This window comes from Ixodes scapularis, unplaced genomic scaffold (genome assembly GCF_016920785.2).
Source record: "Ixodes scapularis isolate PalLabHiFi unplaced genomic scaffold, ASM1692078v2 PGA_scaffold12__126_contigs__length_90152505, whole genome shotgun sequence".
Lineage (NCBI taxonomy): Eukaryota > Metazoa > Arthropoda > Arachnida > Ixodida > Ixodidae > Ixodes > Ixodes scapularis.
The window spans coordinates 45,902,061-45,920,745 of NW_024609838.1; the positions used below are offsets into that span (position 1 = coordinate 45,902,061).

Consider the following 18,685-nt stretch of genomic DNA (forward strand, 5'->3'; position numbering starts at 1 on the left):
CGCTCAAAAGGTCCGGCCAGATGGCACTCGCGATAGCAAGAGACCTCGAAGATGGCGACCGTGGCGGGCGATGCCAGCGAACCTAGCGAGTGACGTCAAGTGAATGTCACCTATAAGCGATTCTTGAAATGACTGGCGGCGCCGTCACTTACGTACGTCACGTACGAGTATACCGCAACGTTGTCTTCAACCCACTCCTTCACTTTTTCTAGAGCCAAGCAAGCGTGAGCGGCGTCGTGACACAGGTCCTCACTGATGATGGCAAAGCTGTTTGTAGAATTTCTTGTCGTCACTACACGTGTAAATATCGAAACTTGTTTTTTTTTTTCAGTGATATGCTTGCACTTCGTCAGGAAGCACGATGGTCCAGTTTTCAGCAAAGTCAAAATGAAAGACTGCTCCCGCGTTGCATGCACTGTTTTTCATCGTAGATCGCTTTGCCTTGCGTTTGCCGGATATGGTTGTGAAGTACCCAACTTTCAACCGTCACTTGGATGACTTTTAGGAAAGTCTCAGGTTCCAAAGTTTTTTTCACAAGGTCGCCGGACTCCCATGTTGCAAGCACAATCTCTTCATCCTCCGGGATATCAAGTTCCTGGAGTGTAAGAAACTGGCCTTTTGGGCAGTGATCACAGTCTCCTTGAAGGCACAGTTCTGTTGCTGGGTCGCACAGAAATGCCGAGTTCATTTCACCAGTGTTGAATGTTGAGCCTGTAACGTTCTCTAGAGCGGCAATACAAAGATAATAATTGGCGCAGCGCACACAAACGCACACTTCCTGGTGTGGAATACATTGGACCCATCTAGGGCGCAACGAATAAAATTTCGCTAGCCCAACGCCGGAACCGGGATGCTTGTCTTTGTATATACGGAAGGCCTCTCGTATTGAGCGTGTCATGAAGCGCTTTGGCACGAACGTTTTCTCTCCGTTGAGCATGACAGAGATGACGTCCTTCTGGTTGGGACTTTGGCGCGAACATTGTAGCTCGTCTTTCGTGAAGTACTCTAGGGCAGCAGACAGGTTCTCAGGGCTCACCTTGCACCTCGTGTAAGGATCCGGCTCATACCACACGCCATGCTTTTCCTTGAGTTTTCGGGATTTACTGATGAGGTACATCGAGGCCTGTGGAATCATCTTTTGAACCTCATTCTTCGTCAGTGTTGACGGCAGGAGTGTAAGCAGTTGACAACGTTCCCGGAGAGAGGTGGCGGTTTCAAAGGACTGCCGAAAGTTGTCCACCCACTCAGTGCATGTGGAGCATGTTGGTTCGGACGACCCCGATGGTGCGTCCCTGTCGTACGCAATACGTAGCCTTGAGTGTATATTCTTGACAGCAACCTGCTCCAGTTCTGTCTGCTTTCTCTTGACATAGGCAGGCCTGTCCCGACTTCTTACGACGCTTGGTTGTCTCAGCGGCGACACATCTGTAGGTAGTATGCTGCGATTTAGATCTTCAATTGCTTCTTCAGCTGGCACAAATATGTCAGGGCACTGCTCTGAGCTTCGCATCGAGATCTCCTTAGTGATGTGCATGAAGCAATGGTAGCACGGGTAGTCCGTCGCACTCACTTTGGTGGAACAGTCAGGCGGAAGAATTTGCTTCAACGAGTTTAGGTCCAACTCGCCAACACTTCGAAAATTCCGCTGCTTTGGTATAGTCTTTTTGTGTTTACAAAAGTAATCTGCACAAAACACTCGTTCGGAGCTCCAGGACGTCTTCATAATGTATACATAAATAATAGAAATTAAACCCCAACTGATGGCATATAATTGCCAAGTGAAAGAACTACTGGGTGCACAAGTGACAAGTCCGAGGCCGAGGAGCTCACTCACTGCAAACGTACATTTGAAAATAGAGGTCACAACTGAGGCTGTCGGCAAAGCTTGATCCACGTCAAAGGAAGAAAGAGGGAAAGTCTCCAGACAAAAAATTGTGGTCAGCGGCCTTCGAAAAAGACTTTCCGGAATCGCACTGTCTTCCCTCCACGCGCTGATATGAAAGCACCCGAGCTTCTACCACGTGGTTCATGACACAGCCTGAGCCATGTCGGCGACCGGTTCGCGAGGGGTTGGCGGTGGGGTTACGTTGATGGTCACTCGGATTAGCCCTTGCTGTACTGAGTTACCGCCTGCAGTGCCTTATCGCCGGCTGGTGTCAACAACGAGAACACACACACCCTGTCTACACCAAAACTACAAGCGTTCACCGCACACGCGTCGCCGCCGCTTTTAAGCTTTTGTGAAATTGCTTTCTTTTGCCGCGGAGAACCGCCTTATCTTAACTACGCGCCTGAAATCCTTCCAGGCGGGCGTACACAATATCAAGCGTTTCGAGAAATGCCCGTGGAGTAGAACTATGGGAAAATTCGGAGCCCGCGATGTCGATATCGTCGCCGTTGTGTTAGTACGCCGTCGCGTACTGCAGTCCCCCGTTGGGGGAGGGGGGGCGGTCTTACTACGATAACATGGCGACAGCGTTTACACTCTATGTATTTACGCGAGGCTCGAGTATTTGGGGATAATGCTGCCGGTTGGTGTGCCCCTTTGTGCCTGATATTATCGCCCGTGACGCCAGCGAGTGAGATGGCGACAGGCATGACTGCTCAGTAAACAGGCGTCGGCGGCCATGTTTTGCTGGTTGAAGCGAACCCCCTTGTCCTTGACAGCGAGCGGGGAAATGCGAAAAAAAGATTGTGTCGGCCGTTTTGCCAGAACTAGCGACGAGTGTCGTCTGCGGTTTCCGGCAACTATTTTGCCATAATCGTGAGCTTAGCGAGGAAATGATTTTTGCTAGCCACAGAACACTACCACGCAGAAAGGGAATGCTTGAACATGTTTTTGTTCTGGATATATATCAGGGATATATATGAGAGAGAGAGAGAGAGAGAGAGAGATGAAGGTAGAGCGGAAGAGGGAATAGCATATAGTGTCGCAGGAGAATAAAGTAAACAAAGTTCCTAGTGGCCGATGGCTGCATGATCTTTTCTCGGATCACTAGTCCGTAATATGATACCTCTTTGTACACAGTAGTTTCTCCTTACTTTAAGTGTGTGAACGATTTCTTTAGTTATCATTGGCCTCATCTGAATAAAATATATAAAAGATGTGTGTTGGTTTCATGAAACTGGAACTCAGAGTCAGTTCTTGTGTAAAACACTGCTAAGTGTAGGCTTTGAAAAAGGACCCTACTTTGGGGAGTTGTATCTTCTTTCTCAATAAAATGATGCAACATGTTTTAATGGAAATGAATGCCGAAATAGAGTATAACAGGTTACCTAAATTTTAAAAAAAATCGAGGGTGGTGTTTTTTTTTTATTCGCATCGGAATGTTTCTTTGTTTGATTTTTTTTCCATGTTTGACTAAATATATCCTCACTATTGTATCACACAGATACCTTAGTTATTTTTTAAATATTAGCTATACATTAGTAGAATAATATCTGCAAATTATATCATAATGATTAAATTATTTCGTGAGATACAGACCTCCAAATTTTGCCATTTGTCGTTCGAGCAGGCATGTTTGTCAATTTTTAGAAAAATAAATAAACTTCAAATAAATATGATTACTTCATATTGCAAGGAAGCTATACCCATAGTTTGCGCCTAAAACGTATTAGTGTTCTCCTAATGTTATCGCTGTAGTTATTCACTCTCAAACGGGCCCCCTCCATCAGTGCGCGTTAATGCAACTGTCCACCACCTCATGCCTTACGATTTTTCCTGTCCCCAAGTATTTTTTCTAGTCAAAACTAAGTTTGGATTCGTTCATACCAGACACTAGACAATAACATATAAAAACATCAGTTGATTTGAAAATGTCGACTAGCCATCCTTTGGTCGATCTTATCTGAAATCACCCTGTACTGGGGGCGGCTTTCAAGCAATACTTTGAACTCTGGCTACTTATTGATAATTAAGCGCAAGTGAGGAACTTAAAAAAAATGTTAGGAGAGGACACCCCTTCACAAGAGGGTTGCTTGTGGAAGCTGCAGGGCTGACGTCATGCTTTCTCCAAGTACGTTTATCTCCCTTGTGTGCTAGACAGTGGAAGAAGCACCAAATTCAGAAGCCGGAGGGAGAATGGTGAGCATGGGGAAGACTCCCAGTGTTCACGGCACTTCCGAGATGGATTGCAACGCTTGCGATGACTTTTTTACACGCAATCTATTGCCTGCCACTGATTATGGCGGCTGGTTTGAGATTGCAAGTTCGGATGGCAGCAAGTTCTACGCTATACGGAAACTCTAACTGTCTACCTGGTAAAGGGCCTTTTCGTTTTCAGTGCGGTGCAACATTGAATCGCACGAAGCATTTAAATGTGAGTGATTGAAGTAATGGGGGCTATAAGGACGATGCAAAAGATGCCTCATAAGTTGATTGTTAAATGTTTTGCCAGCTGGACTAAAGCGCCACTCTGCGGCAACTTGACTTTGTCGAATATTCGCCGCCATCTCATAAAATAACTGATGCAGCCCCAATTACCCCCAGTGCCTTGCACGCCACTTAAAACAAATCACTGAATAGCGGAACGAAAAGCATGGAGGAATATTGTCTTTGAAGTACTAAAACTTTAGTTTGAAGGGCCACTTTATTTATAGTACTTTACTTCAGGTACATTTCTTCCGGAACACTTACTACCTTACTTGAAGTATATACCCTCAAATATGCTTTGTAATTTACTTCAAATGCATTTAGCGGTACTTTACTCAACACTTGCATGATGCAGGTCCCAAGAAAGCCCATTGGTTCAATTTCAAGTGTGCAGACCAAGGATAACTCGGACCGTCGGTTACCTTGGGGAAACCTACGGATTTGTGTAGGGAGAGGATCTGCGAGTTGGCCGGATGAAGCAGGTACGACACACGAGGCGAAGACCATCTCAAAGTGAGCGCTCAAATCTTTAAAATGAAAATTAATACTTTGGTCTGAGCCAGCTGGCTTTCGATAATTTAAAAAATTAAAAACGAACAATGCGTGAGCAAAACAAAACATGATGATTTAAAAGGTTAAAAGAGCAAAACGACTGATTGATGGCACGATCGGCTAAATGAAACTTTAGTTTAATATTCATTCTAATCCACATATTCGTAATTTGTGTTCCTTATATTTGTTACCTCCAATTTTTCAGTGTAAACCTGGTTCGTACGTGTTTGCTTTCTTGTTCAGAAGGTCGAAGTTTCTAGAAATTTTGAACAGCAGGTTTGAAAGTTCTAAACTTGTCGAAGTTTTAACATGATGGTCATTAAAACACACTGAGGGCGTAGGCGAGCTGGTGTAAGTTTAACATTATAATAAACCACCTTAGACCGGGTGCGAATAAAACCTTGAGAGAACCAAAAGGGGTAGAGACGACGAAAGAAGACACTCAGGCGATGTTTTGATTCTTTGGAGGTTTTTTTCACACCCAGTCTTAGGTGTTTCGACTTAATTGTATGATAGTAATTAAAGTGAAAAGCTGTCGAAGGTCAGCCGAAATCGAAAGGTCGGAAGTCATCAATTTTTTTTTTTTCATGTAATAAGATTGACATTTCGAAACGCTTTCAAACCTCGGATTCGAAAAAAGTTCGCGGCATCTCTAGTTCAGAAGATAAATCAAACTTTCGACGTTGCAATTTTCGCAGACAATTACCACCGATATGAGCGACGAGACTGGACCGAATGCTGTCAAGGCTGGCGAGCAACCGTGAGTGGCCGTTTATGCTTTAAACATATGTTTTTTCATGCATTGACGCATTTCTGACGACTTTCCGTTTTCCCACATCCGGTCACCTTGCTGCCCCAACTTTTTCCGGTTTTGAAATGATTGTGATGTATTTCATGGGATGTTGCCGTCCTCAAGTCATTTTGGGGTGTTTCTGTTCAAAGGTAAATTTGTCCTAACACTCGGTATTGTGTTTAGAAATGCACTACGCGATCACGAGACGTTCGAAACCAACTCTCACGAGTGATTTTTTTTTTTCGGGTGATAAACACGCTGCCATTACCATTGCACATCGACGGCGATGAAGTCTTCCAGTGTTCTCGATAATATTTATCCCAACGATGGCAGTTTAATCCAAGTGCTTCCCAATTTAATACCAGCGCCTTTCGATTTGACATCAGCGCTATTGAATTTATTCTTGTGGTCCCTCAATTTAATCTGCACCATGTACATGCATTTATTTGTCGCTAGTGGTATCATTAGGCTCACAATTTTGACAAATCAGAGTCATTCTTTAACTTCATAAAATTCCATTTTTGGGGCGTACAACTGATATTTTTATCACTATGTAGATTTCCTTAGAGTTACTATCCGTATGACTGATGAGGTTGATTTGGCATGAGAATGGCTCTTTGAAACCTTGAGTTATTGTTGCGTACTCGACATCATTATATATGAATGGACGTTTCTTTTTACTTTATCATTTCATCGAACTATTATGAAAACAACTCAGGAGATATCAGCACAATTGCAATTTATCATTGCTCTTCCAATTACTTGGTGTTGATATGGTCAAAGTTGACATGATTCAATTTAGTTGCCTGAGTTTTCCACTTCTAATTACTCTATTAATAACAATTTTCAAAATAAAAGTTCGACAATTTTTATTGGTCTCTCGATGTCTTCGAGGAATTATTGAAAATTATAACTTACTAGAAGCTCATCTTACTTTCAAATTACTATTGGTTTGATGGAAATGAATATGCCGTCGCATACATTTTCAATACTTAGTCCATTACTTTGAGTTATTATCGACAAATGCGACTTCTAGTAAGTTCAGTTAAAATTTCGATTAGTTTTCTATTACCCCGCGTTGCTGTTCAATCAATTGTTGATAAATTGACTCAATTAACTTAGTCGTTACTTATTTTTTTACCCGTTACATTCGTCTCACAACTGAGTTTATATCAGCATTAGTCACATTCTGACTACTTTCAGTCACCAGTGACCCACTTGAAATTACGCCGGTCTAGTTGACATATGCCTCTCTTTTTATTACTTGGAGGTTTTTATACGACTAAGGGATTTATTTTCAATTCAGTTGCCGATATGATCATTCCTAATAACTTTCGCTTACTATTGACCCGATGAAGCTCAATTCGGATTAATTGACATTATAATGACTTTTGTTATTACTTTGATCAAATAACCAACTAAATTATTTATATGAGCTCAAGTGAAACCATTACTACTGTTTTGTACTTTAATCCAAGGTAATTGACATGTTGAGGACTTTTGATTATTTTGGGCTAGTGTTCAACCAATTGATTTGCTAGAAGCTTGTTTAATGTTAATATTACTCTTTTAATTACCTCGACTTAGTATTAAATGAATAGACTTAATGTTAACGTAATTTACACATTGCCAATTACATTGATTAATCCGACTTATCATAGCGCAAGAACAATCTCAATTCACATTTATTATTCCGACTATTTTTGTTTATTTTTGTCAACTGATTTTAGTTCGGCCTAATTGGCATTCCAGGGGTTTCCTTATTAGTTTCAGCTAATATTCAACCAATTGATTTATTATAAACTAAATTTTAGTCTTTCGATTATTTGAGATAATATTCAGCTAACTGAATTATTATAAGCTTAATTGACATAATTAATTATTTCATTACTTCGAGTTTCTAGTGATTCATTTCACTTGAATTAGTGGTAATTGACATTTTGGTGACTCGTTTACTTTTTTCAGGCATTATACCACCAATTGATCTATTATAAGCTAAATAGCAATTCCTATTACACGTTTAATTTCTTCGAGTTACTATTAACATAGTGGAACTCATTTCGTTCAAGTTGACATTTAGATCAATCTTATGAGCTCGATTGACACTATTATTACTCTTGACTCAGTGAGGTTTAGTTTAGCCTGATTGACATTGTGATGATTCCATTGATTACTTTGAGTTACGCGGCCAACAATTGATGTATTATGAGCCAGATTTAAATTAATATTGCTATTTTAATTTTTCAAGTTACATTTCACCCCTTGGAATTTAAATCAGTCAAAATGTTATGTAATTGCTCTTTTCATAACATTGAGCTGATATGAAACAAATGTAAGTACTCTGGACCTTATTGACATAATAATTAGTGTTTTGATTGCTTGAGTTTCAATCGTACTAATGCAGTTTAATTTAAAATAACTGACATTTTGGTGGCTCTTTGTTTACCTAGTGTTACTAGACAACCAATTTATCTGTTGCGAGCTTAATTCACATTAATATTACTTTATTGATTACTTCGAGCTACTCTTGACTTTGACTTTTCGATTCGACCTAATCGATATTTTAGTGATTCTTTTGATTCGTTGGAGTTAATGCGCAACAAAATCGATTTATATTGATCTAAATTACATTATGATTCCTATTTTGATATCCTTTAGTTCCAATTGACCCAAACGACTGTTATTCCGCCTAATTGACGTTTTGGTTACTGTTTCAATTTTGTGCTATTATACCTCCAATTCATCTATTATCGGCTAAATTCAAATTATTAAATATATTTTTATTACTCCGAGTCACTTTAGATCCAATTAAGTTGAAATTGGCCTGGGCAGTGTCTCTGCACGAGCTGTCGTGCTGTCGACGAAACCTAGAGCATTGGCGACAGTTTGGAAGGCGGGTGGAATCACGATGCCTTGTCGCAACAATGACGACTCGTTCGAGACGTTGGCAGAGCTGATCGACGTAGCCTTAAAGGAACCCTGCAAGGACTTTTTTTACTGTTTTTTTTATTTGCACCGAGCCAGAGCGCACTGAACGTAGCAACTTAATGAAACTTTTCTTTTCTCAAATTTCGCTTTATCTTCAAAGCCATAGGCAAAAAATAAATTACAAAAACACGCAAAAAAAAACCTTCTTTATGACGTCCTTGGTCGCTTGCGTGGCCTTGAACTAAAGGAGCGGTAGTGAGCTCAGCGAGCGCTCACGGTTGCCGCACTCCGTGCAGACCGCTCGAGAGGGCGCCACTAAAGCATGTTTTGGATAAGCTGTATGAAGCAGGGAGCCAGGGCGCCTCGCATTGCATTTGCTGCGCGATTAAACAGTAATTCAGCACGACACTTCATTTGCCACAAACGACAGCAAACACGGATAAAGATCAGTTCGAAGCGGAAGCCTCTTCACGCTGTCATACCCCCAAACGGCCAAAACGCAAGCCAAACCTGCTCGCGAAGGCTTTCGGAAAGCTCGGAACCGGTCGGATCCTCGAGCCAGTATACGAACACAGTGCCGCCGCGTACATCTGGAACCTTTCTACGCTCGCCGCTCGTCGGTGCCTGATCCCACTACACCTTTCTTGTATCCGCCGCCCTTTCCACCGCTTGGTGGCGGGTATGTCGACAAGTCATTTTGTGTTTATGTACTTTATAAACTGCATATGTTTCTTTTCTGATATAAAATGCTGAGCAAAAGCTACTTTTATGAATAATTGAAATGGGTCGCCCACTTATATTTTGTATTTTGACTAAAGAGAAGTATTATAGTGGCTCAGACCAGTAGTGAGCCCAGGACCAAAGACCTCACATACCGCGCGTTTTAGGCACCGCGGGTCGCCCCCATGGGTGAAGGAGGTTTCCGCGGTCGTCCGCTTAAAATACGACGCACTGATATTGAGCTACTCGCTCCATGCCCGCTGGCTTGCCCGAACCCCAAGAGATGCAGGAACCGCAAAAAAAGGTAGACGCTTAAATATCATTGCAGGGCCTCTTTAAGACGCGTTTTGTGCCTGGAAGTCTTGGGCCACGATAGAGGCATTGCCGGCCGTGCGTGTTACCGTGCTTGTTGAACTTCCCAAGAAATCAGTCGAATTCAACTCGCTGCGCTTTTCCAAGGTAGAATAGACCTTATGCGAAATTGATTGGTGGTCTGGCAACACTGAGAGCGTCGCCATGTTCGTTGTGGCAAGCCGGCGGCAGCGAAGCGTGCGAAGCAGTGAGCGAACGGTGGAGTTTTCCGTCTTTCGACCACGCAATGTGGCGTGATAACCTGGAAGACTTACCACGGGGATCTGAGGGCGCGTTAGAAGCCTTGTGCGCTTTTGAAACGCCATCGTCACGGCAGCGGAGCAAGTCGTACGCCTTTGCCACCGGAGCGTACACCCTGCCTTCTTCAGTGATGAACGTCTGCGACTCGACGTACGTGAATACCGTTCCGTAACTTGCGTTCCTTTGTAAACACTGCGAAAAAAATACTTGCTACGTTTGGTCACGTCGTCCCTTTTTTGTTCCAGTCGTAGCAACACCGGAGTCGTATCTGCAACGCAACCGGGCAAAGCAGTTCTTACCAAAGCGGCGCTCTTACGTTCGCGTTGAACTCTTGGGAAGTTAGCGATTGTTAGTGCTTGGTGGTATGTAAAACGTTGCTTAAATTAAACGAGGTGGTTTTCATGAGCCAGCCTAGCTTTGGTTACCGATGGGAGGCTTTAGTTATATGCCATGACGGAGCGAGCTTGTTGGGCTCGCGGGTCTGAAATGGCCTTAGCTTTCGGCGCGTATTTACATCACTGAATGAGAGGAGACGAATTTTATAACAACAAAGTGCGCGCGTAGCTTCCCGATGCTATAGCCCGCAAGTGTGCAAATGTGTAAGCGGTCAACGTATTCCTTCTTATCTAGTTCGCAATGTCAACTTACCATGACTTAGCACGCCCATCCTACAACACAGCAACTGTAGAAACACCTGCACTTGAACTTTAGCAAGTAAGAATATACCAGGAGATTACGGCACTATAACTTAGTTTATTAGTTAATTTTTTCCTATATGAGCACTAACCCGGAGAAGATTCCGCATGCTGCTCCCACCTCACATTTTCTTATGAGCGACTTCTTTGGTCACTGGCTGTACCTTTTTCTTTGCTGCCCTTAAGGTGCTTACCAATAGAAAAAACAAAACAAAAAAAAAGTGAAAGCCGCTTACAACTCCCTGTAACGCCGAATTAGAGCGCAGCTCTTGAGGAGGAGGAGGGAAGGGCGCTGGGGGGGGGGGGTTAGACTAACCGGGGGGGGGGGGGTCACGTGACCTTTGGGGGTCACGTGACCCCCAATGCCGATGATGTCATCACTGACGTCACTGATGATGTCATCAGTGACGATGACGATGCGGGTACCGATGAAGTCATTAGTGACGTCACTGATGACTTCACCAGTGATGATGACGATAACGATGCGAATGTCGGTGACGTCATCAGTGACGTCGCTGACGACGTCATCAGTGATGATGACGATGACGATGCGGATGCCGGTGACGACATCAGTGACGTCACTGATGACGTCATTAGTGATGATGACGATGACGATGCGGATGTCGGTAACGTCACCGGCATCCACATCCTCATCGTCATCATCACTGATGACGTCACCGGCATCCACATCGTCATCGTCATCATCACTGATGACGTCACCGGCATCCACATCGTCATCGTCATCATCACTGATGACGTCACCGGCATCCACATCGTCATCGTCATCATCACTGATGACGTCACCGGCATCCACATCGTCATCGTCATCATCACTGATGACGTCACCGGCATCCACATCGTCATCGTCATCATCACTGATGACGTCACCGGCATCTGCATCGTCATCGTCATCATCACTGATGACGTCATCATCACTGATGGCGTCACCGGCATCCACATCGTCATCGTCATCATCACTGATGACGTCACCGGCATCCACATCGTCATCGTCACTGATGACGTCATCATCATTGATGACATCGCCGGCATCCACATCGTCATCGTCATCATCACTGATGACGTCACCGGCATCCACAGCGTCATCGTCACTGATGACGTCATCATCATTGATGACGTCATCATCACTAATGACGTCACCGGCATTCACATCGTCATCGTCATCATCACTGATGACGTCACAGGCATCCACATCGTCATCGTCATCATCACTGATGACGTCACCGGCATCCGCATCGTCATCGTCATCATCACTGATGATGACGTCATCGATGACGATGACGATGTGGATGCCGGTGACGTCATCAGTGTCGATGACGTCATCGGGGGGTCACTCGACATCGGCGGGGGTCACGTGACCTCGGGGGGTCACGTGACCTCGAGGAGGGGGTCACGTGACCTCAGGGGAGTCACGTGACTTCGGGGGGTCACGTGACCTCGGGGGGGGTCACGTGCCCCCCCACGAAGTCACGTGACCCCGGTGGAGGGCTCGCGCGGTGCATTATGGGACATTTCCCATGATGCACCGCGCGGTTACGCCGACACCGACGCCAACGCCGACGCCGACGCCGCTCAAGCCGGAAACGGGCCCCTAAGAGCTGCGCTCTAAAAACAAGGCATTTAGCGAAGCTCACATATTCTTCCTTGTTATCCCAACAGGCTCGGTGTCGTCAACGCACAAGTTACATGCTTTAGGAGCCAGAAGAAGACTGGAGTGCGATATAAGTTGCTTGTGAATGGGGCCAGCTGAACATGAAAAACACACAGAGAAAAAATATAACATTCGTACCGCTGGACTAGCAACATTTAGTGATGCCTCTTTTTCCTTTTCTGCTAATTCTTGGTTTCGGTTTTCTTTTTTTTTTACACTAACTTAGATTTTTTCATCCTTTACACTTCATTTTGGTTTTCTTTTTCTTTAAATTCGGAATTTCTTTTCCTTAAACGGATCGACCTTTCTGCTGTCGGAATTTTCTTTTTCCTTTTCTTCTGTCTTCTTTAAGCGGTCTTCCTCTTCTTTTACTTTTGCCAACTTGCTCACCTTAAGCCTTTAAAAGGTGCCATTTAATATTCAAGTCTCATTTAGGCTTGACGCTGGTGCAGTGACAGGTGCAACTTCTGAGTGCCCTGCTGGAGCAAGCGGTGCGTGCAGCCACATTCTCGCCACTCTTCGGTTGATTATCTTGTTGAACACAAAAGGCTACAAGGAGACACCGCCAGAGTTGTTGTGCACCGAGCTCCCACAACAGTGTCGTGTCCCTCAACGACAAGGCATCAGGCCAATGAGTGTCCAAGACGTGGATTGGAGGACTCCCCGTGAAGGCGGCGTGCCCACACGAATGCCAGTGCGGCTGTTTGATGCCTGCGCCAAGAAGCAAGACGAGCAATGGCAGCTGGAGTTGCTGCATGAACTCTCCAGAGCCTTGGAAACCAGGACTTTGGCGCAGTACTACTGGCTGCCCGAGGGCCGCTAACGGGCACAAAACTTGGGCTTGCACCTGCTGGTTCACCGCTGTCTTTTCAGTAGGCAATGCTACTCTCCGGCTACAAGACGTCCCCCCGACCTCGGCAAACATTTCTGCAGGAATCGGCCTTGCAACTTCAGTACCGGAGCTCTCCCTCTTCGATGGGACTCCACAGCACACATTCTCTGGCACGTTCAGTGCGGAGGAATGGCAAATATTGACGGTAAGTGCCGCTTACGGCAACAGTGGCAGCCAGTACAATACATTGTTGGGCTGGTTGGTATGATCGTAAGACATAACGCATAGCACAAACTAGGTCACCAAGCAAGGAAGTTCACAAGACGAGCGCTGACTAACAACTCTTTATTTCAGAGGTTTGCACGCACCTTATAAAGGGAAATTTGACGCATACCCGCTGGGTATTGGTCAGAGTGTGCCACCATCGATTGATCGCCAGCGCGGCTCGCATTGGCGACTCTGCTGCCACCTATGTTTATGAGTGCGAGATGCCGCCTGTAAGCCCGTTTCACATGCTGCGATTCCTGTCTCTATTCAACTAAAATTGCAGTGGCACTGTCGCAGTGGCTCTTCGACAGGGTTCCACCCAGCTGGAATCCTGTAGCAGCGTCGGCAGCGTCTGCTGTGTGCCACGTGACCAGGAGAGACAGGGTTTCATGCCGTTGCAAGGCTAAAACTGAAATGCCTCGTCTTGTATTAGGAATGTAAAAATGAGAACTTATCGGTTAGTTCATGTAAATGTGATATGTTCACGTATATGAGGACGTATACATTGTATTGTAAGCAAAAACAAACATATGGCGCTGCGACAGACATTCCGACGGTGGCCAGAGTATGTTAACCCAACCGTTGCGATGACTCTCAGTGTACCTGCTGTTGCACCAGTTTTACTCTTACAGTCGCAATATGTGAAAGAAGCATTCCACGTCTAACGAAAATTGTCAATCCCTGACGGCGTTCCTCCCACAGCCTCGATGGTAATCTGGCTCCTTTCCTGCTAAGCCTTCAAACCTTCACGCCTTCGAATAGCTGCCCATAAGTGAAGTCATCTGGAATTGCACGGGACAGTCGATAGCATTGCGACTGCTGTAATCATACGCAAACAAAAACTGCTTAAGTCAGCACCGACGAAGTGGAAGGAGAGACTCCACAGTACTGCATACTAACAAAAACATGGCGAAAGGGCTACCTCGACGTTGCAGATATTTGGGGTTAGGTTGTGCTTCGTGTCAGGCAAAACTTGACTGCCCTGCAGGTTCATGCATTAGGCATAACATCCTGCATTATCATTTCCAGTCAAGCAGAAAAGAAAAACTGTTTGCACAATCACCACTTAGCAAAGCAGGTGGGCCAGGAGAAATGCGGTAATCTAGAGCTGTCACAGATGTGTTGTGTTCATATGCTATAACGACTTTTATTGTTTGTCCAGGCGATCGAAGTGTCACCGGAAAATGCCAGGGAGCTCGAGCTGAACTCCAGACAGCAAGGACGGAGTGCGCACTGGCGAGACGCGCGGCGCAACCGATTAACCGCTTCAAGTTTTTGTCGTGGATCCAAGCGAGAACGGTGGACAGAAACGGGCTTGCGGAACCTCATCGAGCCAAAAAGATATCTCGCATGTTCGCGCAGTTCAGTATGGGCTAAGAAATGAAAGTTTGGCTACGGACCGCTATACAGCTGTTATGACTAATTTCAAGCACAATGTGTCGCTCCAGCACTGCGGCTTAGTAGTGAACCCTGGATTCCCGTGGCTTGGTGCCACACCTGACAGGCTGGTATATGATCCAGAGGAGCTCTCGTATGGAGTTCTTGAAATCAAATGTCCGTATTCACTCAAGAACACTGAACCAGATTATGCCAGGATGCAGAACTTCTACATAACATTCAATGAAAACGATGAGCCACATCTTGACCGGGACCATGACCAGTATGCCCAGGTGCTTGGCCAATTGGCTCTGACCGGATGTCGCTGGGGAGACTTCGTTGTCTGCTCAAAGAAGTGGATAGTCGTTGAGCGCATTCGCTTTAATTTTCAGGACTGGGTGGAAATGCGTTGAAAGCTTGACGATTTTTACTTTCGGCACATGTTGCCCTATGTTGCTCGCAAGTAAACTTGCTTGAACTGAGTAGTTAGGGCTAAATAAAGAATAAAGATGTCTCTGGCTGGGTGAACTGTTGTGTTTCAATCAAGTTTGTCACCCCTTCCCTCGGCACAGTAGCATTTATGATTCATCACGCCGGCAGTCATTTCTGCCGTTTCAACAAAATGCTCCCTCTCATTAACGAGTACGAAACAAAAAGAGACCACACAAGCACTACACTCATGACAGGTTTCTTTCATGAAGGTCAGCACGCGTACAAGACGCACAAAGCTCCGACACACATAACGCAAAGTAAAATTAACATATCGGGAAACTACAGAGCATGTGCCCATATGGCAAACAGGCACCCACCCCCTATTTAAAGGCACACACATTAAGCAAGGTCCCTCGCAAGTCTGCCCTGCTTTTTCGTTCCCAAACCTAGAAAGTGCCCGTCCCCCTTTCTCATGATTCTGTCTGTACTTCGAGTGGGCACTCAATCAATATTTTATGGGAGAGGCAAAGTTTACGTGCACTTGTCATAAATATGCGCGTTAGGTTTCAGCCTGCCATCATATCTGCGCTTCCTGTGTGATTTATGAGACGGGACGGGACTGAAAATTCGTGAGTATAGCTGCCACTGTCCAAATCTGGTTAGGTACAGGGGCAAGGGTCAGTGGTATCGACCGATCGAATATATGATGTGCCTTAATTCTTTGTATTTTACGTTCCACATAAATTCTTAGAGATGCGATTTCTTTTGTTTTTTGTACTTGTCCATCTGTGAACGTGCGGCCCCTCAAGAAAAGGGGCAGACAGCTTTACGCCTTTTCTCTCAAACAAACCCTCAATGAGGAAACCCTTATCAACCATCACGGAACCGTTCTCTTCAAATGTCAACTCTAAAAAGCCGCTCCTTATGACAGTTTCTCTGTCTGATGTCGATCCTGTGTAAAGCTCGGACACGAAGGCCAGAAGCCCATTAGGCAGTACACCGACAAGCCCTTTAATGGTGCTTGCTGATCTGTACATTGAGTATGTGCTCGACTGAAGCGACGGAGAGTCGGCACGTCACACTGTACTTCCGTTGCATCCAGAATTACCCTCGTTGATGCATATTTCTTAACAAAATCACCTGGCATCATTGCATCTGTTGTTTCCCCTGGTGCCTACAGGGGAAATGAGCTCAACTTTGCATGCAGAAAATTCAACCAGGAGATGCAAATCCTTGACACTGTGGACTGCGCAACGGAAAACCTGTGGGCCAAGTCTGCTTCGAAGAGACCAAGACTTACTCTCACAAGAACTAAAAAGAGTTCATTCTCTGTGGTTAGTTTTCGCTTACGGCCCCTCAAAGAATTCTCCCCACTGCTACTTTCTGTCCGCAAGACATTGCAGCCATCTTTCCCAGTGTCCAGAAAACGCAGCAATGCTGCGAAGTGTTGATATCTCACAAGAGCAGTGTAAAACATGAAGTCTTCATCGCAGCCTTTGAAGCGCTCGATGCAAAAGGAAGTTGATTTTCCCTGCTCTTGCGAAATCTGGCACTCGAGGCGGATTTTTCCTGCATGAAGCTCTCGTAGTGCACCCCTTGCGTTTTCCAGTTGCTGTCTCAGCTGTTCACATTCATCACGAAGCCGTGCTATTTCTCTCATCTGCTGGTCAACTACACTTGCAAGATGCTCGACTTCTGCACCAGGTGAACAGCAGTCGTGAACCAGTTCCACTTGGCTTGCAACAGCGGCATCCACTTCATCACTGCTGCCCATCACTGCGTCTTTGTGCACGTCTTCACTCGCTTGAGCTGTCGGTGCCACTGGCTGCAGTGGCTGGTCATTTTTCTTTAGCAGTGGTGGTGCACGTCGTTTTGGGGGCTTTTGAACTTTCCTTTGCGGTTTGAAGGCGAACACTGATGGTACGGCAGTGTCCCTAAGGAGGTTGTGCCCGCTAGCCACGCCAGGTATAAAGTCACATGTACGGAAGTGCTTGAAGCACACTTTCGTCCATTTCATGTTTACGCGGAAGTTAGCACCTTCGTCTCTTTTCATTGCGATAATCCATTTCTTGTAGAGGATGGGATCTCTCGGAAAACGACGAAAGGATACCTAGAACAAAAAACAAAAAAAAAGGAACGGTGAATGAAGAATTCAGAAGCGCCGTTGGTACGCGCAGCATTTAACGTTTAAATTATTTCACCTGGGCTCACTAGCAAAACTGGGATTACCAAACAAACATATCAAAACTTTCTTTTTGGCATGGTAACGAGCAGAAGACAACGTAGTAAATGAGGCGGCGAAAGCAAGCGGGTGTTGCCACCTGCGCCCAAACGGCACAGATAGTTGAACGATTCCGGTCGGACAGAATTATATAGATAGGTCGGCAGCGTGAGTCCGCGCTGCCGGCCTATCGTACGAACAGTTACGGTATACAGTCTCGTGGTCACGTCACAAACCAGATGGTACGCAATCGGCTCAAAGTTGAAAGATCAAAGCACCCCGTCAAAGGAGATCCCCCATGCGGTGCTGCTACATACCTTATTCCCGTCGCTGTCGGTGATGCCGCGCTGCTTGCACTGCGGAACGCAGCAGTGCACCGTCATCTTCCCAGCGTCGAAAAACCTATTTACTGCTACACGGGCTGCACGCATGTATACAATTGGAGAACACCGAGGGTACGCCGCACATTCGAGCCCGCGCGCAAAGCCTCCCGGCCGTTTGTCGCCACTACCAAGATGGCGAACGTGGTTCCTCTCCCATTCACTGGATGGCGCTGACAATTTCGGATATCGCCTATACCGTTTATTTTCCAAACGTGGCCGGCCTGGTCCAGAGAAAGGTGCAGCGAAGAGCGAAGATGTTCAATGCGGAAGCTTGACGGTGTTACAATGCTTGGTTCTCTTTTAAAAAGGCGAAAGACGCTTGACCTTGTGAGTGAAGAGTAAGTCGAATGCTGAGGGTCGGCCACAATCTTGTAAGCATATGTTACAAAATATACGTACGTCATTCGTTCAGGGACAGCTCATTGGATGCTGCATACAAACTGAAAACGGGGCAGGTCCGAAAGGCTCCTAATGCCAGTCGCATGCCGAGTTGGTGAACTAAGTCCAAAACCGTCCTTAAGGACGGAGGACCGAGCCGATCCATGCACTACTGCACCGTAGTCAAGACTGGATCGTACAAGGGCATTTTATTGCTGCAGGATACATTTTCTATCAGACCCCCAAGTCTTGTGAGATCAAACTTTCGAAAGGATAGTCGACTAAGGAATTTTCGCTCAGCGCTTTAAGGTGAGGAATAAAATTAAGCTTTCTCTCAAGTATTACACCAAGAAATCGATGCTCCTTCCTAAGAGGGAGTCCTATTGATTTCCAGCGATGGATCCAAAGATAGCCCGCATAGCAAAAACAAAGGCACAAAGACCGTTCATGA

The 18,685-nt window shown here is 45.4% G+C and overlaps 1 pseudogene; it reads left to right on the top strand.

Annotated features, from left to right (window-relative positions):
• The first annotated feature begins 10,050 nt into the window (after nt 1–10,050).
• On the top strand, nt 10,051–15,287 carry LOC120846190 (annotated as a pseudogene).
• The last annotated feature ends 3,398 nt before the right edge of the window (nt 15,288–18,685 follow it).